This window comes from Alnus glutinosa, chromosome 13, assembly GCF_958979055.1.
Source record: "Alnus glutinosa chromosome 13, dhAlnGlut1.1, whole genome shotgun sequence".
Lineage (NCBI taxonomy): Eukaryota > Viridiplantae > Streptophyta > Magnoliopsida > Fagales > Betulaceae > Alnus > Alnus glutinosa.
In genome coordinates, this window is record NC_084898.1 from 20,854,603 (window position 1) to 20,877,985 (window position 23,383).

General features: G+C 35.1%; 1 non-coding gene across 1 annotated transcript; it reads right to left on the reverse strand.

Annotated features, from left to right (window-relative positions):
• Positions 1–8,234: 8,234 nt before the first annotated feature.
• On the reverse strand, positions 8,235–8,343 carry LOC133856433 (small nucleolar RNA R71). The gene has a single exon (XR_009898204.1). It is a non-coding gene; the product is annotated as a small nucleolar RNA R71 (small nucleolar RNA).
• Between the last annotated feature and the right edge of the window lie 15,040 nt (positions 8,344–23,383).

Below are 23,383 nucleotides of genomic sequence, written 5' to 3' on the forward strand. Positions count from 1 at the left end.
GCTCGATGTGCTTGGTCCTTTCATGAAAAACTGGGTTTGCTGCAATATGGAGGGCAGCCTTGCTGTCACAAAAAAGCAATGCAGCCTGTGGATGCTCAATCTTAAAATCCTTAAGCAAAGCAAGAAGCCAAATGATTTCACATGCAGTGGAGGCCATGGACCGGTACTCTGCCTCGGCTGAAGACCGAGAAACGGTGTGTTGTTTCTTAGATTTTCAAGAAATGAGAGAATCACCTAAGAAAACACAAAATCCTGTGACAGAACGACGTGTATCTGGGCAACCTGCCCAATTCGAATCACAAAAGGCCTTTAAATGAAGTTCAGATGCAGCAGAAAAGAGAAGGCCTTGACCAGGAGAACTTTTAAGATATCGTAAAACTCTATAGGCTGCATCAAGATGAGTTTGACGAGGATGAGCCATGAACTGGCTGAGTTTCTGGACTGCATAAGAAATGTCAGGCCGGGTTATGGTCAAATATAGAAGACGACCAACTAACCGACGATAGACCGAGGGATCCTCAAGTAAAACACCATCAGATTGAGACAACTTCAAGTTGGATTCCATAGGAAATTTTGCAGGCTTGGAGGCAAGTAACCCACATTCATCAATGATCTCCAAGGCATATTTACGCTGGGAAACATAAATACCCTGAGTATTCCGAGCAACTTCTAAACCAAGAAAAAACTTGAGAGGACCAAGGTCTTTCAATTTAAACTGAGTGTTTAAAAAATCAGTCAACTGAGAAATGGCCTGAGAATCATTACTGGCCAATATAATATCGTCAACATATACCAACAAAACCACAAAAGAAGAACCTTGAACCCGGGTAAACAGAGAATAATCAGAACGGGATTGAGAAAATCCAGAATTGAGCAAAGTGGTTGAAAATTTTGAGAACCACTGTCTAGAAGCCCGCTTTAAGCCGTATAAGGACTTAGTCAATTTACAAACTTTAGAAGACTCTCTGTTTGAAGAACAACCAGCAGATAGTAAATTCCCTTTACAATCAAAACCGGGAGGAAGAGTCATGTAGACCTCTTCATGTAAATCACCATGCAAAAATGCATTGTTTACATCTAATTGGTGAAGAAACCAATTTTTAGATGCAGCAACAGCCAGTAAAATGCGGACAGTGGTGAGTTTAGCCACCGGTGAAAAAGTGTCATAATAGTCTAGACCTTCGCATTGGGTCCCTTGGCAACAAGCATAGCTTTGTAACGTTCTATAGAACCATCAGCTTTATATTTGAGTTTATAAACCCATTTACAACCAATAGGCTGCTTATGAGAAGGCAAATCAACGATTGTCCAAGTATTGTTAAGCTCAAGAGCAGAAATCTCAGCATGCATAGCATCTATCCATTGCTGAGATTTCACTGCTTGATGAAAAAATTTGGGTTCAACATGTGAAGAAATACTAAGACAAAAGTGTTTGTGTTTAGAAGAAAGTTTATGATAAGCAAGACAAGAAGAAAGAGAGTAAGGAATACCTTATTTGTTAGAAGAAGATGAAGAGGATGGGTGAGTAGCAAGTTGGCAATGGTAGTCTTGCAAAAAACCTGGTCTACATTTAGCACGAGTAGACTTTCGAGAAGGAATAATATCTGTAACAGAGGTAATATCTGTAGAAGGAATATCAATAGGACCAGAAACAATATCTGGAGGAAGATGATGAATATCTGAAGAAACAATATCAATAGGCTGAGCATTATCAGTAGACTGAGGAGAAAAAGATGGTACAATGTGAGGAGAACTAGACTCTGTAGATTAAGAAAAAGGAACTGGTAAAACAGAAGGATTAAAAGATAAAGGATCAGAATTAGGAACAGATTTATAAGGAAAAACTGATTCATGAAAGATCACATTTCGAGAGACAAAAATTGATTTAGATTTCAAATTCAACAACTTGAAACCTTTGACACCAGCTGGATAACCTAAAAACAGACAAGGAGTAGCCCTAGGATCAAATTTGTGACGATTTCTAGTCAAGGTTGAAGCAAAACACAAGCATCCAAAAACCTGTAAATGTGAATAAGAAGGAGATTTTGAAAATAATATCTCATAAGGAGATTTATTTGACAATAGGGGAATTGGAATGCGATTAATAAGGTGAACTGCAGTGAGAACACAGTCACCCCAAAAATGCAATGGAAGATGAGATTGAAAACGTAAGGCACAAGCGACATTTAAAAGATGTTGATGTTTACGTTCAACAATGGCATTTTGTTGAGGAGTCTCAACACATGTTCGGTGATGAATAACACCTTTAGTCATATAAAAATTGACCATATCAAATTCAAAACCATTGTCCGAACGCAAACATTTGATTTTGGTATGAAACTGAGTTTCAACCAAGTGAAAAAAATACTGAATGAAATAACGAGTTTGAGACTTAGAATGCATTAAAAACACCCATGTAAAACGGCTGAAATCATCCACAATGGTAAAAAAAAAACTATTATTATTGGATTTCACAGCAAAGGGACCCCATATATCACAGTGGATCATGCCAAACAAAGACTGAGATACAGAAGTACTAGAAGAAAAAGGAAGCCTATGCTGTTTTGCTAAGGGACAAAATGTACAAATGGATTCAGAATTACAAGAAACAGAGGGATGAAATTTACTAACAATTTCATCATAGAATTCGACAGATGACCTAACCTATAATGCCATAGGTCAGTGGAAACATCCTTTATTGAAACAGAATATACTTGTGCAGAATGAAAAAGAGGCTTATGCAGCAAGTAAAAGAGACCACCTTGCTGTCTACCCACGCTAATCGTCATCCAGTCCAACAAACTCTGTATGAAACAAAAATTGGCAAGAAAAATCAGACAACAGTTAAGAGATTTAATCAACTTGCTAACAGAAATCAAGTTGAAAGAGAAGGAAGGAACACAGAGAACATCATGTAATGTAAGATGTTTAGACAGTTTGACAGTACCAATATGTGTAACTATGGCATAATTACCATTTGGTAATTTGACACGAGAAGAAATAGTAGCAGTAATTGAAGTGAATAATGACACGGAACTGATCATGTGATCAGTGGCACCAGTGTCAATTATCCAAGAAGAAGATTCATCAGATGAAATAGCAGGTGAAGTATGTGATGATGAAAATACAGAATGTTTCATATCCAAAGAAATAGAAACATTAGCAGAATGAACCATGGATTGCTTCATGTTCGAAAGGAAGGAAGCAAAAGAAAAAGGAAGTGAATTAGAAACATTACCTCCCATGTTGGAGAACAAATGATCCTGAGAGCTACCTACTTGAAGTGCTGAAGGAGAATTCTCAGAAACTGAAGTTGAAGGTTTAAGGAGAGAAAGCAGTTGTTGAATATGCTCTTGAGAAATAGAAAGCTGGGGAATCTGAAAAGATTGATCAACTTCTTGGACTTGATTTGCTGAAATGGTATTCGGCTTGTTCTTGTTGAACTTGTACCCTGGGGGGTACCCATGCAATTTATAACATTTTTCCATTGTGTGGCCGAGCAGACCACAATGAGTACACAAAGGCCTGTCCTTACGAAAAGAATATTTGCCATTGTGATGTTGCTGATTCTGATATTGTGATGAAGCTCTAGTAATCAGTGCAGTAGTTTCCACTTGAACAAGATGAACAGAAATCTCACGCTGCCTTTCCTCTTGAATAACCAAAGAAAATACCTTATTGATCGAAGGTAATGGATCAATGAGGAGGATCTGCCCACGGATCTAAGCAAAACTGTCATTCAGTCCCATGAGGAACTGAAAAACGTAATCTTGATGCGAATGATCAGCAAGAATTTTAGGATTATCACAGGAACACTGTGGAATTGGCCGATAATTGGTCAATTCGTCCCAAAGCCCCTTGAGTCGGGTAAAATACTCACTAACAGTAAGGTTTTGTTGTGAATGCGAGGAAATCGCCTTCTGCAATTGGAAGATTCGAGGGCCATTCTTCTGTGAAAAACGATCCTTCAAATCGTTCCACATATCATCGGCCGAGTTGATGTAAATCACACTCGCTGCAATATCCTTGGACACAGAATTCAAAATCTAGGACAAAACCATATTATTGCTGCGATTCCAGGCATGAAATTCATCTTCAAAGCTCAGCAGATGGTTTCTTGATCGATCCATCAATAAAATTGAGCTTATTTTTGGCTGTTAAAGCCATGATCATGGAATGGCTCCAAGTGTGATAGTTGTCGCCTTGAAGAACTTGAGAAACCAAGATGGAACCGGGACTGTCCCCGTGATGAAGATAATAAGGACTGGAAGAATCAGAGAACGCAAAAGATAATGAGCCAAACGCCATGGATGGCTGCTCTGATACCATATTGATTTTCAGAGAGGGAGATGTGCGAGAAAAGTTTGGAGAGAAGAAAGAGTTGGAAGCTCTGGAATTCTTATTAAACTCAGTAAAGTACATAATGAATTAAAACTGAGAGAAAGATATTTATACTAAAGTTAATCTAACTGTTCAACTAATATCAGTTAAAACTAACTGTATAACAAAAAGAAAAACTAAATAACAAATCTGTCGAAAACTAATCTGATAAAAATATCTCAATAAGAAAGACATTGAAAATGTAGTTATAGTTTCCAGGAGTATATATACTTTCTTTATTTTAATTAGGGGCAGAGCCACCTTTAGGGGTGAGGGTCCATGGCCTCCCCAAAAAATTTAAAGACCCTTGAAAAAAAATTATTTTTTAAAGGTTAATCATATAATAGTCCTAGCAAAAATGAAATTCAAACCCCCCCAAAAATTTATTCCACTAGTAAAAACTAGATTACGTAGTAGAATAGAAGATGAGTTTCTAACAAATCATTCGCTAGTTTATATTGAGAAATAAATTGCCAATAATTTCACTACAGAAATGATAATGGATGAATTTTATTCCATAAAAAACCGTCATTAAGCATAATTCGAAGGAGATACAAAGTTCTTTTTTGGATTTTTCTTTTTCTTTTTCTTTTTTTTTTGTACATGTCTATAGCAAACTAGAACACTTTTGTATTCAGAATAAAATTTATATTTAAAGATGATTTTATAGTCATGTAACTTTTGTATACAATACTTATAAAAAAAAAACTTTTGCATACAGTACTTATGACTTATGACTTAATATGAAGTTAAGTTTAAGGCCCCGGCTTGCGGACTAAGTATTCCATTAGAAAATATAATAGCTATTACTGGGAATGAAAGAGAGTTGAATGGAATAGTTATTCCTACATTAGAATCGAATCAAAATTACTAAAAAAAAAAAACAACAAAAAACCCTACATTGTTTCTTCTTCTTTTTTTCTAATTTTTTTTTTTAAAAAAAAAAAAAAAACTCAAATTGAAAAATTGAAAAATTAAGGGGTGGTTGGCCAGCCATAGATGAAGTCAGGGGTGGTGCAAAGCATTTGGGGGTGGCTTGAGGGACTCCGGGGGTGATCATGGCCACCCTTGAAGCCCATCGAAGGTGGCCAGGCTGCTCTAGAGGTGGTGCAACCACCCCTCGACTCCATCAAGCTGTGGCTGGCCAACCACCCGAATGAGTGGTCGGCCAACCACACGTAGGTTAGTTCTTAAATTTTTTATTTTTTAAATTGAGAGGAAATACAAAAATAATATGAATGCTTTTTCTTATTATTGAAAAATTTTATTCCTTTGTAAATAGCTATTCTTCTCATTTTTTTATAAGAATAGGTATTCATCTTCGTAAGGAAATAGTTATTCCCATTGAAATAACTATTTACAAAAATCAACTCTTACCAAATAAATTAATGATTATTCTATAGGAATAAGCATTCCATTTCAGGGTATATTCCTCGAACCAAACGAAGCCTAAGACTTGTTTGCTTTTATTTTATATGCGCGCGCGCACATACACACACATATATTTATTTAGGTTTGGACCCCCTACCAAAAAATTATTGGCTCCGCCCCTGGTTTTAATATAATGATAATTTGTACAATTTGATTTTTCAGATACATTATTTTTCAAAAATTAATTACTTCTACTAGTGACATTTTTTGGTGAAATATATATATATAGATTTAATCTCATGGTGTGCATTGATATAGTTAATTTACTAGGATGTGAGACTTTTAGGGCTCGTTTGGGTGTGCGAAGTTTTGTATTGTATTCTACTATTCTTTACTATATTCAAAATTGTGAATACCGATAAAATTTGTTTTTTAAAATTATGTTTGGATGGTTTAGAAAACCGGAGACAAAATTGAAAAAATTTGAATAAAACTTGAGTAGAATTTGGATTTCAAAAATCAACCCAACACATGTTTTTCAAAAATAATAAGATATAATCAAAAAACATGAGTTACCCAAACGTCCCCTTAGTTCCTAAAAGTGAGAAAGGTAAGGTTTATAGATGTCCTAGGTATGGACAACCTGACCATGTAATGTTAGACATTTTCCTAACTACTTTCCCTTTCTTTCTCATCGAACACCCATACAAAACTAAAAATATCTTATCTCATGGAACTTTTTCTAAGTAAAATATCTATGGCTGAAATAGTATGCTTACATTAAAATGAAGGGAAAAATAATATTTAGCCCTTAGTTTTAATTTCAATTTTAATTTAGTTTTTGGGTTTTCAATTTCGACAATTAGGTTCTTGTGTTTTGCCTAAGTTTTAAATGTCTCACAGTCATTAAATATGTTTCACAGTCATTTTACCGTTAAAGTTAACGATTTTTCGTCTACTATTTGTGCCACATTTGACCCGCCATGAGCACCTTGGCAACACTACGTCAACAAATTTACCATGTCAAATGTCTTGTCATCCACACAGTAAAAAAAAAAAGAAAAAACATAGCCACAATGAGTAAAAAAAGACGAGCCCAATCTATGTGAGAGGAGGTGGCGATGCGGCAACCCACATTTGCTGTGGGAGGGGGCAGCCGCACAGTCGCCCCCATCTTGTGGGAAGGGGTGGTCGCCTCTATAGATTAAGCTATACCTTTTTTTACTCATTGTAGGTGGGGGTCTTCCTTTTTTTACCAGGTAAATGACGGGGCACATGACATGCTAATTTGTCAACATGGTGCTGACACCGTACTTATGACGAGTCAAATGGGATACTTGTGTTAAATATGATTTTTCCCTCGATGTTGACACCATACTTATGACGTGTCAAATGGGACACTTGTGTTAAATATGATTTTTTTTCCTCCCATGAACTGCCACAAGCTTCTCTACCATAGTATTATTTTCTGGTAAATTGTGTATCTTGGCATTTATTTCACATCCTTGAATGAGGACAAGTGTCCAGGCTATGCTTAACGTGACCGCAGTTCTCTATGCTCTAAGTTTGATGAAAATTGGATGCCATGAATGGGGCCAATAGTGGAGCCAGAAGCTACAAAGGTCAATAGAACCTTGTTGCACTTCTTGTGATGCTTCAAATTCACAAAAAATGATAGTTAAAAGATCAATTCCATCCGAAGCAAAAAACCAACCTAAGTTGTCAAGTTTTATTCTGTCAGAGTTTAAAGGTTTGGTTAACAAGCTTTGCATCCTTTTGGTGGAACAAGGCTCGGGCACTAATAATGAGGCTATTGATGATAAGTTTGTATATGTGCATAAAATAAAAAAGGATGAATTAAAAGTAAGTGGGAATGAAGCATTATATATCATAAATATGATAATGATACAATAATTACAATCAAAGCATTATATATATCTCATTAGTATGATCTCAAAATACAGTCACCCAGTGTGCTGAAAAAATGGGGTAAAAGAAATAAAGAAATGTTGCACATGCTAAGAGCTTTCCAAAGATGAAAGAAACTATAAACTAACTGTAGAAACAAAACGAGTAAGAGGAGAAAAGTGGAAAAACTATCAATCGCCGCCTCCTCTCTAGACTAAATTGAGAAAAAAAAAAGGCAAATACAATTCCCATTTTCAGTAAAGAGTCAACGGTATTACAGAAAATGGACTATTGTACAATGTCTTCCCTCTACAAAAGTCATATGGGAAGCATCATTAACCAAATTGATTATAGTGGCAAGATGAGTTCCTAAAAAAGATTAAAGATATAATGATAAAGAATTAAATATTTAAACAGGTAAAAGGAAGAGTATTTATTTAGGCTTAAATTGTTTCCTTTCTCCCTAAAATAGAAAGCAAAAACTTGGCTTAATGCTCTGAGACCTAGGTCAATTAGCATATGGCAGGAGATGCAAACTGAATTTTTCAAAAAGTTTTTTCCTATTCATAGGACCAATGCTCTTAAACGACAAACCATGAATTTTGTTCAAAAGGAAAATGAGACATTTTATCAATGTTGGGAACGCTTTAAAGATTTGTAAAACTCTTGCCCACATCACGGCTATGAAATTTGGCGCACCATTCATTTTTTCTATGAGGGTTTGATGCCCCAAATGCGCTAATTGATAGAAATGATGTGCAATGGTGAATTTTTAAACAAGAACCCCAATGAGGCTTGGCAGTACTTTGACCAACTAGCTAAAAATGCTTAATCTTGGAACACCACTGCTACTTTTGAAAATTCTAGTAAGACCAAGCCTTCTACCACTACATCTACTGGGGGTATGTATCAGCTTAGGGAAGGAGATGATTTAAATGTTAGAATTTCAAGTTTGACTAGAAAAGTTGGAGCCATGGAATTAAGGAAAGTTAATGAAATCAAAGTTGTACAAAAAGAGGAAGTATGTGGCATTTGTGAAATTATTGGACACACAACACATGAGTGTCCAACTATTCCAGCTTTTAAAGAAGGATTGCATGGTCAAGCAAATGCCATGAACACTTACAAAAAGCCTTTTGATGCTCCATATTCTGAGACATATAATCCGGGGTGGAGGAATCACCCAAATTTTAGTTAGAGATAGGAGAATAATGCACCATCACCACCTCAAGGGCTCTCTAACTCTGTTCTTTATGCTCTCCCACATAAGAGGACTCTTGAGGATACTTTGCAAACTTCGTACAAAGACAAGACCAAATCAACTAAAATATCATGCAAAATATTCAAGAGTTGAAAAACTCAATAGATAGAATTGAGTCCCAATTGAATGCGAGGGAGAAGGGAATGTTTCCAACTCAACCTCAACCTAACCCAAGGACTCACTGTGGGGTACATGAAGTCGAAAATATTCAAGTAAAACATGCTAAGTCAGTCACCATCCTTAGGAGTGAAAAAATTGTGAACAAAGAAATTCCAACGAATGTTTCACAACCTAAGGGAAATTTAGAAACCAATGATCATGACAAGCCTAGTGAAGTTGACGATATTGAGGAAATAGTGTATAAGCCTATTGTCCCATTTCCCTAAATATTGCTTGCACCTAAAAAGGGGACAACAAATCAATATATTTTGGAAGTGTTTAAACAGATAAAGATAAATATCCCTTTGTTAGACGCCATCAAACAAATTCCATCATATACTAAATTTTTGAAAGATCTTTGTACTGTCAAGCGGGAGCTTTATGTGAAAACAAAAGCATTTTTTACAGAGTACGTAAGTGCTATAATTCAGCAGAAAATTCCATCGAAGCATAAAGATCCAGGATCCCCTACTATCCCATGCATCATAGGAGATTCAAAAATTGACAAAGCATTGATTGATTTAGGGGCTGGTGTAAATCTATTACCTTACTCAGTTTATGAAAAGTTAGGTCTTGGTGAATTAAAACCCACCAAAGTTGTTCTTCAACTGGCTGACCGATCTGTTGTTATACCGAGAGGGATAGTAGAAGATGTGTTAGTGCAAGTTGATAGATTTTATTTTCCTGTGGATTTCATTGTTTTGGACACACAGCCTATTGCACAATCTAGCACTGACATTCCTGTTATTTTGGGACGACCATTCTTATCTACTTCTAATGCTTTAATTAATTGCAGGAATAGAATCATGAAGCTTACATTTGGAAATATGACCGTTGAGTTGAACATCTTTAACATTTGTAAGCAACCTGTCATTGATGATGATAAGAAAATTTATGAGGTAGACATGATCCAAAATTTGGTGGAAGATAAATTCGCTCATTGTATGTTTTCTGATCCTATAGAGACATGTTTACTGAATCCCAACAGTGATAATATAGAATTGGGCATAGCTAATGTTGTTTTGGATGCTAATCCAGTGATGGACACTAATGGATGGAACCCATGTTTCGAGGATTTGTATATACCCATTAAAACTCATCAATCTAGTATCAAAGCACAAAAAATTGAAAACCCCAAAAAATGGTAATTTTTTAAAGAAAAATATTTGAAACCATTTTTTGAAGATTTTGAGCTTATAGATGAGTCTTATGATTTGGCGAATCCAGTTTATCAGGATTTGCCAAACACCTGTACTTAGTTGGCAATTGTAATAGTAATGTTTATGTCGTAGTTTATGTTTTTTTTTTTTTTTTAGCAGATAATAAAGTGTCATTTTGTTTTCATCACCTCAAGGTACTCTTCTTAATCTATACTTATTTGCTTCATTTTGTTACATTAGGGACAATGTAAGTTGTAGGTTGGGGGTGGAGTTTGATGTTTGTTGTTGTTGTTGTGTGTTTTCTTTTTAGTCTCTATTTTATTTTATTTTATTTATCTTAAAAAAATTAAAAAGAAAAAAAAAAAAAAGGAAAATTTTGTGCAATGATATCTTGACTTCTTTAATGGTTATGTTGAACTCAAATGCCTAAGTAAGTCATTTTTGAGAATGTCGTAGAACCTTAATTTTGATTCGAAGTTCATTGGCAAGCTTAAATTCATGAATACATGATCATGTGAATAGGAAATTTGAATTATGCTGCTTATTTTTGGATACTAAATATTTCACTCATTTCATTTTGAACTTAGCACAAGCACACTAGCATATAGTTGTGAGGTATGAAATGTGGAACCAAATGTGCATATTTATGTCTTAAGTTCATTTGGTTGACTTGTTGGATGAGTGACCTTGGCATGGAATTAATGTTATATATATTAAAAAAAAAAAAAAAGTGAGTTCTTGACCATTTTGAGCTTTTTGCTGAGTAACCGGACTTCTTGCCTCAGTAAGCAGGGAGTGTTTACATCAAAATGTGAGAAGTTTAGAGTGATTGGTGTCATGTTGTAGCTAGTTTAGCTTCGTAGTCTTTTTGACTCGAGTTAGTAAGCCCGTAGGGGTGTTTCTACACCTAATGCCCTAAATCCCTCTGGCTTAGGAGTCATTGGTCTAAAGCTCGATACATGGATCAATTAGAAAGCTTAAGGGAACTAAGCATTGCATAGTCCACACATGATAAAAAAAAAATTAAAAAAAAAAATTTTTTTTTAAAAAAAGAAGGAAAAAGGAACTCAATTTCTGCCTTGGTTGTTTCACCTAATGGAGATTCCAATGAATTTTGGGGTTATGTATATAGGAACTACTTTGAAGCCTTATGATTGTGTGATAATTCACTTTACACCAAAGGGGACTTGTGGCGTTTCAGTAGCCAATTATAGATGATGTGATCTATTTTGGATGTCCTAAACTTATGAAAATAGAGTTTTTCATTCTAAGCTTGTCAATGAATAAGAAATATATATATATTTTGGATACTTCATTTTCATTGTTAATATAGTTTGACATTTGTTTAATTTGAAGTCAAGACTGAGCAGGTTGTTGGAAATAACATAGTGTTTGTGGGTATCGCTTCTGGTGAGCCCTAACGAGACTATAACTCGTCCACTAGGGATACCTAGGAGTTTAAAGGCTTGTTGCATTCGCTAAATGCAATCGAGAATGCCAGCTAAAGTGGTGTAGTTATAACTTTTATTTTAGTTATTTTTTTCTACATTTAAAAAAAAAAAATTCTTTTCTTAAGTCTAATTTAGTTTGTTTTTTAAGTCGCTTAAATTACAAGGGACTAGCAATAGGCTAGTTAGGGGGTGTGATAATAGATTAAAAGTACTTATTTTCCGTATTAAAATAAGTATTGTCATACTTTATTATGATTTAATTATTGCATTTTACATTTAATTGTGAAATATTATTTAATTATTAATATTGAGCTTAAATGATATATTAATGCAAGAGTTTGTGCTTTGTAGGAATCACAAAAGAAATAAAAAGAAAGAAGATGAAAAGAATAGGAGTTCCTATTTAATTAAAAGAAGACAATAGGTGGACCCACAAAATAACTCTTACCTGTATGAAGAGTGAAGACCCCTACTTCCATAAAAGGTGCAATGTAATCAGTGATCCAAATAAAAAAGAGACCTTTGAATAAAGAAAAAAAGATCTTGATCAAACAAGGTTGCACACACGATAATTGAGGGGAGAATAAGAGGATGAGATGTTTTTATTCTCTATGAAAAGGAGTACAGCTCTGGAAGAAAGGAAGCGACGTTCATCATTCTATCAACTTTTCTTTATTTTTATTTTCTTCTCAGTTTATTTTATTTTACTAGCATGATGTTTAGGACTTTGAAGATGGAATATATTTTCGTAGTCACGTGTAGCTAAATCTCTAGTTAAGGCTAAGGGTAAAACTTTTAATGAAATTATAGTATTTATTCTCCAGCTCTTCTATGATTTTTAATGTATAATCTTTTTAATTGATTGCATTATTTATTTTAGAAAATGGTTTTTGTTCTGTAAAATTCATTGATTCATTGTTAACTACAGGTACAGTGAATACTTGGAAATTCCCTACGAATCAAATAACCAATTTTGTGTAACAAAATCAATTAATTTTTAAGATTAATCTTTTAATGATATTTTCTCTTTATGATCACTGCTCTATTTTCCGATTGGGTGCACTCCTTAGCTACCTCTCAATTGAGTTATAAAATGAGTTGACGAATAAATATTATGGTTTTGTTAAAAGTAAAACACCAATACTTTAGTAGTTTCTTTTAATTATTCTTTCCTTACATCTTTTATTGCATTTTATAAAAATCATTCAACAAATCAATTGTCACAGATTTTTCCTAATCTTATTTTGTTAGTGTTCTTTGTTCTCCAAATCCATGTGGTTCAACATTCGAACCTCCGATAATTTACTATTTCACGACAACCTACACTTGGGATTGCACACTTAATTTGTTAACAAGTCTGTAATTGAAAAGCCAAATGAGGAGTGCTCCAAACATACTTACACAAAGATAATAGACACATTTTCTCTTCCCTTAAAATCCGGAGGTAACCTCCTCTTTTTTGAACTCCTCCATTTTCTGTGGTTTTCTTCTGGAATGACTTCCTGATAAGAGACCAGCTTCTCTTCATACCTCTCCTCCGGTGCCAAGCAGCTACAAAGAGAAGGCAAACAGAAGCATAGCAGCACTAGAAGTAGCATTGACGCACGGAGTATCATGACATTACAGAAACCGTCTTTTATCATTGGGTCTTTTGCCTTTGTCCATGGAACTCCTCCCACATTCATGCCAAACACTGATACAAGTAATCCATATCAAAATGCCTATCCCTTTCACGCATGTGGAATTGTTATCAAGGAGCATCTTCTTGAGCTCTTGTTGACAACGAATCACTCTGAGGAGGCTGATAATCCTGTGTCAAAATCGGTTTCTAATCTTGTTCACATTCTTGACACGCATGTGGATCACCTTCAAGATGTTGTGACTAAACTCGAGATGGAGCTGGATTCCGTGGAGATTCAAATGGATAAAGGTAAAATTCGATTGGTTCCAATTTAAGTTGTGCCAACTATAATTGAATCCTCCTTATATATCGTTGCCCAATTATTGTAAATGTAATCATCAATTCACTTGTGGAAGAAACTTCTTATCGGTTTTTATATCCTTTATTTGTTATAATATAATAGTAACACCAAACTTTAGGGTCATCAAGGTTCATGCATCATTTTTCATGATCCTGATGTTAGCTTTGTAACTGAAGCAAACATTCGCTAAATTGATTTGGTTGATCTTGAAAAACTTTGAAATAAGGTGTTGTCTACGTCATCATTATTTACTTATTGTACATGTGGGATATTTCTTTTGGTTTCAAACATATTACCTTAGAGATTGTCACAAATGATTTCTATTTTGTATAGTACTAGTCTCTTATATCTTTTTTAGCCCTCTATATGGATTCTGCCTTACTTCATAGCATGTGAAGGAACAAGATATAAGCGTATGTACCTTCATTGTTTGATGATGAGTTTGCCATCTCTAATTTTTTAGCCGTCGTCCTGTTTGTAGTGTGTGCGGAGGAATCTAGTCTCTCAACCCTAATTTTCAGATGATCTAATAAAGTCTACTGGGCTAACTCCATTTATTTATAGGGTGAAAGTACATGGCTTCCTCAAGTGCTTACATAATAGGTCCAGCCCATTATGGACCCAAATAAAAATGGACTATGCTAGCCCACCCAATAGGAGTAAATACAACATAAGTAGCATCTCAACTTAGTGGAAATCAAAAGGGTCAATTCATCATGTGCACCAGAGATTTGGACACTCATAGACCTTGAGGTATCATTAAGAAAGGCTGCATGCTTGAATATAAAAGAATGAAGTTGGATTAAAATATAATCTACAATTTCTTATAACTAAATTGTTGATCTGCAAAACACAACATGAGTGCCATTCCTTTTGGAATTGTGTATCATTCATTATTGATTTAAAAAAAAATGGTTATTTTGCGGCATCGTTGCAGTTGTGAAAATGCCTGCTAAGGACTCAATTATGCTTGTGATAGCTCAATCCAAAAAAAAAAAAAGGAATGTAAAAAAAAAGGTATTGTAACTGTTACACTCCTAAGTGTAACAGTTGGAATATAACTTCATAAAATTAGTCAATTGACAAATTTCAATAAATCAAAGCCCCCCCCCCCCCCCCCCAAGATCTTTCGCCCAAGATTAAAAAAGAAAAAGAAAATAGGCAATCTTTCTTTTCAGAACTATTGCCCGAATAAAAAAAAAAAAAATATTGTTATAGGTCTTGTTGCCGGTCATAAATATAGCAAAGTCACATTTCCTATTCTTTCCCCGTACCCCGCTACTAAGTAAAATGTTCATTTCTTAAAATATCTCATATACGTAAGTGGGAACAAGGGTAGTTTCCTTACTCCTTTTTGCCCCCTATCTAGTCTAGTAAGGCTTTGATTCATGAGGTTCTAAATACAACATTTTTTTACTTAAAGGATGAGGGGTCGTGTGGGAAATTCTAGAGAAAGAGAGAGAATGAAGGTGAGAAAGAGAGAGACATTTGCAACCGTTACATCCTCATAATCCACTTGGTTTCCATCAACGAACTCTGAGGAATTGCTATACTGGGAGCCAAGTTGCACAGAACAATCAATCAATGCCTAGCTTTAGAGTGGGCGTAGAGAATTGCCTAGAAAGTCCACTAAGAGCACATTAATATACATATTTGGACACCACCCAAACCCAAAAGCTTAAGCTAATGGGTTTAGGTCCACTTATGTATATTAACTACTCACTTTATTAATTTTTCCTCAATGTGGGACTCAAGACTCATTCGTGTACTCACGACAAATCTCTCCCTCACACGTAAGTCTTTTCCACATTGACCTAACTCCTCTTTGCATGTCAATCATTTACAAATCCAAAAGTGTCACATGTACAAGAGTTTTACCAATTGCAGGCCACTAAACACAACTTTGCTCCAAAAGCCATCAACACTCGTTACCAAATCCAAATCAAATGCATCAATGACCAAGACACTTATTTAAATGGAAGCTGAACCATAGCTCTGATGCCAATTTGTTAGGGAGAAAATCACCAAAAGAGTCCACCAAGAGCACGTTAATATACATGGTTGGACACCACTCCAACCCAAAGGCTTGAGCTAATAGGTTTGGGTTTTATTTTTCCTTAATGTGTGACTCAACACTCACATGTGTACTCACAACACAATAAAATTCTACTTGAAGGATTAAAATGGTCTTATATGTGACTGACCACTATTCAACAGGTTTCTTGAAGAAAATATTTAATTGTCCTGTTTATTTAGGTAATAAAGAATTGTTATTATACTCAAAATGGCAAATAATGTTCCCAATTGTTGACCTATATGTGCATGGTGATACCATTGAGAAAGCTTGGTGAGGGCCAGTTGCAGGATTTTCACTTGAAAAAGTATTTTCTCCATTGAGGATAAATGCTCTACTTATCTGAAAAAGGATGGAGATATTAATCCCATTGAAATTTCACCATGTCTTTCCAATTTTCTTTTGTGCTTAAGCAGCACCCAATCTATTTCATATCGTTTTCTGCTTGGATTTGCATGGCTTAATATTGGGTTGAAATTAAGGCATAATTCTCCTATTTCATTTCAGGTGGTTTTGCTTTGAAGAAGCAAATGCCAGATGATAGAAGATTCCCCAAAATGCATCTTAATTTGCAGCACCTTTTCAGGTAGTTTATCAAACCCATTTGGTTTCTTGAATGGCCAGAATCAGAATGAAATGGATAAGAATTAGTATTAGCTATACGTTCCTTGTTAGTTAAGTTATTAAGTTGTATTTGAGTAATGATTTCACAAATTCAAGTCTTTGATAAGAAGCATGCCCATAAAAGAAAAAGCTAGAATTCAGGTAGCTATGGAAGTTACTTGGATAAATGGAGTTCAACAATCTCTGGGGTCGTCAGCTTCTTCCCATGGAGCTAAGTTCATGAAACTAGCACGTATCAATTGTGTTGTTAATCATAAAGGTTGTGAGGCCAAGTAAAAATTTCTCCAATAAACATATGGACAATATTTATTATGGTAGTATTTCATGCTTTCTTTATCTTCCACAAGAATGTCATTGGCTAGAATGATTACTACCACTTGATTGGAGTTTTGATCTAATGAGTATAAGGGTGCGTTTGTGATTGCGATTTTGTAGAGAAAAAGTGCGATTTTAAACCAAATCGCATATTTTGAACCGTTTGAAAACTGCGTTTTTAAAAAATTGCAATTTGAAAACGTAGAAAAATGCTTATTCAAATTGCAGGCAATTGGGTGCTTTTTTGAAAACGCAATATTTTAAAAAGCTAACCTGCGATTTTAAAGGTCAAACTACGATTTTGCCAAACGCTTAACTGCATTTTTAAAAATCACTTTTTTAAATCGCATATTTTTAAATCGCACTTTTTGAAATCACAAACCCAAACGTACCCTAAGTCAAAACTATTGACTAAATCTTCGATTGGTTTTGTATTTTCATCAAACTCAGGTGATAGCAAATGGGGATCAAGTATTTTCACGAGTGAAAGAAAAATGTTCTTCAAAATGTTGGTTTACAAGCGAAGACATTATCTTCCTTGAAGAGTTGATCGGATAGTTAATGCAGCGACCCAGATTTTAAATCCTGGAATATAGCGTCTTAAATTAGAATTGAAGACTAAATAAAATGACTTCGATATTTATGGATAAATAATGAAAATAAATATTCATTAGTCTTATTATTTTATAAATAATGAGATTGTTAGTAATAATATTACTCTAATAATATTGTTAGGAAATTTAAATGAACATGCTTAAATAGTCTGTGAATTAGTTAATATAATGATATTATTAATACTATAAAATATTATTGTATGAAATTGATTGTGCATAATATTCTTATAAGTGTAATAATATTATGGTATAAATAATATTAATTATGAAACGATCTAGACCTCAAACAGGTCTAAAATTATAACTTTAGTGAGACAAATTAAATAAAAATGACCTACAGTAAAATACTATAGATAAAATATATATAAGATATTTTATAGATTAAAACTTAATCAATAAGTTTAGTTTGAAACTTAGCAAATCTCCACCTGTACAAACTTAAGCCGCAAGTTTGCAGAAAATATCTTATCTATTTCTTTATAAAACAAACACACTATCCTTCAGTTTTCACACACCCAGACGCCTTCATCTATTCTTATTCATTTTCTTCTCTTCTTCTTTCTTTCTTCTTTCTTCTCCTTTCTCCTTCCTTCTCGCCGAACCCAGACACACAGAGAGAGCGAGAGACCGGATGAGATTCAGAGAGAGAGTGAGAGAGTGAGATATGATTTTGAGAGAAAGAGAACGATCGGGAGGAGACCCGAGAAGGAGAATCAAGGGGAGAAAGATCCAGAGACCGATCAGAGGCCTGATCTTCTATGGGTTGATGCCGGTGAATCGAGATGCGGTTTCCGGTAGAGCCAGTAACGAGTTCCGGCTATTTGAGGCAATTTTCAGCGGAATTTTCCGGTGGATTTCTCTGTTATTTAATAGAAAATCAGCAAGGTAGATTCTTAATAGTTTCATTTGGTTTTTGTTATCGAAATATAAATGATTGATGGTGTTGATGAAATTTTAGTCCAATTGAGTGTTGGATTTCCTGTTGGATGATTGGTATAAGATATGGAGGTTTTGGGTAATTTTTTAAGGGGTGGATTCACTGCTGATTTGGGGTTATTGTGGATTTGAGTTTTTGCTGATTGGGTATTGAGTTGTTTTCTGCTGTTTCGGTTGTGTGTATGTTACGACTGAGTAGTGTTTCGAATTTGTGATGGTTTTCCCCTTTTGTGGGTTCGGCTAGTTGTGTGGTGTTGGGTGTAGGTTTGGTTTGTGATGATTCTTGGCTATTTGGTGTTTGGGTCGTGTATTGGTTTTGGGTTTGACGATGATTAGGTATATTATGGTTAAGTTGTAATTCAAGTAGGTGATTCTTGACCGATTGTGGGTAAGTGTTTGCTATAGATAATTTTGGTGGTATGGTGACCGATTAGTCTATGCTGTGAGAATTTTGGTGGTTCTCAATGGGTTTGGCCGATTGTGTTGAAAGTTTGTTGATTTGGTGTTATATTCTATTGTTGATGATTTGGATTGAGTTTTGGCCGATTAGGTGTTTTCTCTTGGTGTATTTGTAAATGACCGAATGTTATTTTATTTAGATTTATGACTTTCAGAGATTGGGTATTTATCGAGTGTTTTGATTAACTAATGAGTTTGTTTATTTAAGATTTGATGCTAAGATGGTTTTTTTAAAGTGATTCTCTTGAAGGAAAATACTCAAATATTATTAGACAAGTTTTAATGTTTTATGGAAAACATGGTTCCTTTGATTAAAACCATGACAAAGGTATTAAGTTCCTTAAAACTAATATAAATGAATGATTTTATGAATAAGATAATGATTATTTCTATGTATGTATATATATCGAAAGTTAGGGTTCATGTTTAGGCATGACTTTCTAAAGTAATAGTAATAATGAAATCCTATGTCCATATGCGTATTTATTGCAGACGATGAACTGAGAACTGCACTAAAGGACTGTGAGTATTTCTACTCACTGGGGATGATACATGGTTGTCTTTAATGATGTTTTGATTTCTGCTTTATTTAATTGTATACAAGTTGTTTGGCATTTAACATGTTTTGTTTGGGACATTTCATATTTTACTGTTGTGAATCATGAACATGCGAATAAGAAAGATTAGAGGTTTAAGTACCAAGGCGTCAGTGAATTGATTAGACCAATAGTTAAATTGAGGTTTAAGTACCAAGGCATCAAGAAGTTGATTAGACCAACGGTTAAACCGAAAGTTTAAGTACCAAGGCGTCAATAAATTGATAAGACCGATGGTTAAACCGAATGTTAAGTAATAAGGCAAAGACCTTAGGTTAGAGGCTCGATGCACGATATGCATAAGACCGGTTTGGGAAGAGACCCACGGCACCAAGATATCTATACATGTAAAAATAGGTGATTAAAGTCCACAACATTTATTGATCCATCTACACTAATGAATGAGACTGTACAAATGGAATTGTTAATGAGATTGTGCATCAGCATATATAATTGTCATCATATTGTTGCATAGTGTACTTTTAAATGGATTAGTATTTCATTATATTATTTGAGGCAGTTGACTCACTTGATTACAGTTTGGAATTATGGAAGTATCCGCAATCACATATTTGTTGGTGCAGGTTCAGAAGATGAGAGATTGGATTATTTGCTAGCATAAGAGATTTAAAGCTAATGTAGGTAGGTTTTATTGCTTTGTGATTATTGATGTTTGTATTCTTTTGTATGTAACATGTTTAGAGATTTGCTTGTATTTAGTAGACTTTCCATGTATGCTTTCATGTCATTTGTGACACATGTTTTTGATGTAATTGTATAAAGAAAAATTAAATAACTTATAATGAATGTCTAGAGGTAATTTAGTCAGCTCAATGTGTAATGTTATGATTCTCGAGTCTTTAAGAAAAAAATATATTCCGCTGCTAAATTATAATTCTGATGATGCCGTAATGTTACGTGGAAATGAGAAATTTTCATTTACGCTTTTTGTAAAAAGCAGGGCGTTACAGTTAAGGAGGCTAAAAGACAATGTGGGGTTTATAATATATCGTGTCACAGCAATCCAAGCTGGCCTTGTTAGGTGGCAGGCTGATCAAATAAACAAGAAACTGTATTATCTTTCATTCCTTTCAATAATATTCCTTCCTTTGTCCATCATCACCGGAGGTAAACGTTTCTCTTCATTATAACCTTACATTTAGTAGAATTTTGCAGGGCACTTTTTTATGATTTTGGTGAAAGTGGTAGGGATTTTGACATGGATTACTTGTATCAGTGTTTGGCATGAATGTGGGAGGAGTTTCCTGGACAAGGCAAATAAACCCAAAGATAAAATACGGTTTTCGTAATGTCATGATACTATGTGCAGGAATGCTACTTCTAGTGTTGATGTGCTTTTGTTTCCCTGCTCTTTATACCCATGTAGCTGCTTGGAACCAGAGGAGGGGTATTAGGAGAAGCTGGTCTCTCAACAGGAAGTGTCATTCCGGAAGAGAACCACATAAAATGGAGGAGTTCAAGAAAGAGGAGTTTACCTCCAGATTTGAAGGGAAGAGAAAATGTGTCTATTATCTTTGTATAAGTATGTTTTGAGCACTTCTCATTTGGCTTTTCAATTACATAATCTTCCTTTTAGCTGTTTAAATATTTAATTCTTTATCATTATATCTTTGTTCTTTTTTAGGAACTCATATTGCCACTGTAATCAATTTGGTTAATGCCTGTTCCCATATGACATTTGTAGAGGGAAGACATTGTACGATAGTCCATTTTTTTGTAATACCGTTGACTCTTTACTGGAAATAGGAATTGTATTTGCTTCTTTTTTTCAATTTAGTCTGGAAAGGATGAGGCAAGTGCTAGTTTGTTCACTTTTTTTCGTCTTATTGATTTTGTTTCTACAGTTGGTTTATAGTTTCTTTCATCTTTGGAAAATTCTTAGCATGTGCATCATTTCTTTATTTCTTTTACCCCATTTTTTCAGCACACTCTGTGACTGTATTTTGAGATCATACTAATGAGATATATATATTGCTTTGATTGTAATTACTGTATCACTATCATATTTATGATATATAATGCTTCATTCTCACTTATTTTTAATTCGTCATTTTTTATTTTATGCACATATATAAACTCTATCATCAACAGCCTCATTATCAGTGCCCGAGTCTTGTTCCACCAAAAGGATGCAAAGCTTGTTAACCAAACCTTTAAACTAGCAGCACAAGATTTGCAACAAGTGTTAGTTTTTGTGTTGGCTACATTTTGTTGGACAAAATCACTTCTATGTAATGTTGCTGCTTTTACAGGGATGCTGCTTTATCCAGAGTCTACTCTTCAGCTATGTTCTTTAAGACGATTCTGTGAAGTTTTCAAGGAAGTTTTTTTCGGTTCCCTGTCAGCCGACCAGACGACGTGGTATTCCGTCTGGACGCTCATCTGTCAAAGCATAATCCGTCCTGACGACGAAAACTTTCCGTCCGGACACTCTTCAAAGTTCGAGAAGATCCCAATGTTCCAGTGCATCTGTCCGGACAACGTGGTTATATCGTTCAGACACCATTCAGTGTTTGACAAACATTAGGGTTTCTGCCTCAAGACACAGTTATGGGAAGACGGCTGAAACCGTCCGGAAAATGTGTGATCCCGTCCGGACGATGTTCTCTATAAGGCAAGACATGCATACAAAGTTCAACCGTCTGGACGATAGTCTTCATGGTCCGGGATCAAGCTTCATATATGGAAATTACATGCACCAGTTCAACCGTCCGGACGTCAGCCTTTAGGGTCCGAACGCTTAAAGCCTTATTATGGTAATTACGTGCAGCCAAAGTGCAACCGTCCGGACGATAGGGTAACATTGTCCGGATGCTAGGGCAACATCGTCCGGACGCGGCCTTGTTATGGAAGCTTTCAGCGCTATTTTGGAAAGACGGTTGCAGTTAACCGTCCGAACGCTCGGTCAAGCCGTCGGACACCCTCCGGTATTTTGATCATAAATTTTTACTTAAATATCGGATTGGGACGAAATCGGTGTCGTTGGAAGCTAACGAAAAATATTGTAAATTGACCACACGAACGGCCAATAGAAGTGTCCGGACAGCCATGCAAAAATTCTAGAATTACTTTTGGACAAGGAAAAAGTTGCCCGTCCGGACGCGAGTGCCTCAGACTCCGTTTTTTACTCAAATTAGGGCTTCTAAAGCCTATAAATAAGGGGTTATAGGCATGCATTCAACACAGAATTCGGTGGTGAATTCCTTATAGCTTAGAGAGGGTATTTAGGGAGATATTGAAGATCTGCTAGCTCTCTAGCTTTGCCAGTATGTGATTTGATCAGCTGTGAAGTCTATCTTAGGGGTTGGCCCTAAGGTAAAGGATTCCATTGAAGACCCCGTCAAGTAGGAGACCTGGTTGGGAGGCGTTTGTGTTGGGTTACACGTTAGAGTTCAAGGTACGACCACTGCATCAGGGGTATGTGAGTGCTACTACTTTGTAACTAGCTTTGTCTTCTGAATAGTGGATATCCTGGGTTTGGCTGCCCTGGAGTCAGGGCCGGCTCAATGTATTTTGGGGCCTTAGGCGAAACTTCAAAATGGAGCCTTAAAAAAAAATTTAAGTAAAAAAAAAAAAAAAGTTAATATTATTATTATATTAATTAAACACTAAGATTTCACGACTTTTAAGTTTAGCGCTAAGATTTTTCAAGTCATTAGTTCATTCATTATCTAGTTGCATTCTATTAGGTTTTGAATTAAACAACTTGTAAACAAAAACAAAATATTCAGAGGCCTTATTATATTTGATAAGTTACCATGGGCTTATTATATTGGGGCCTTATTAAATTAAGTCCTTTTTTAAATTACTTATTTAGAGGCCTTAAGTTTTTTGAATTTTTTTTTGGACCTTACAAAAAAAATTTTGGGCCTTAAATTAAAAAAAAAAAAATTGGGCCTAGAAGTTTTTTTTTTGGGCCTTATCAAATCGGGGGCCCTAGGCGAGTGCCTAACTCGCCTAGGCTTTGAGCCGGCCCTGCCTGGAGTGGTTTTTCTCATAATTGAGTTTCCACTTCGTCAACAAAATATTTGTCTCATTTAATTCCGCATTTAATATTTTGTTGCACACTGTT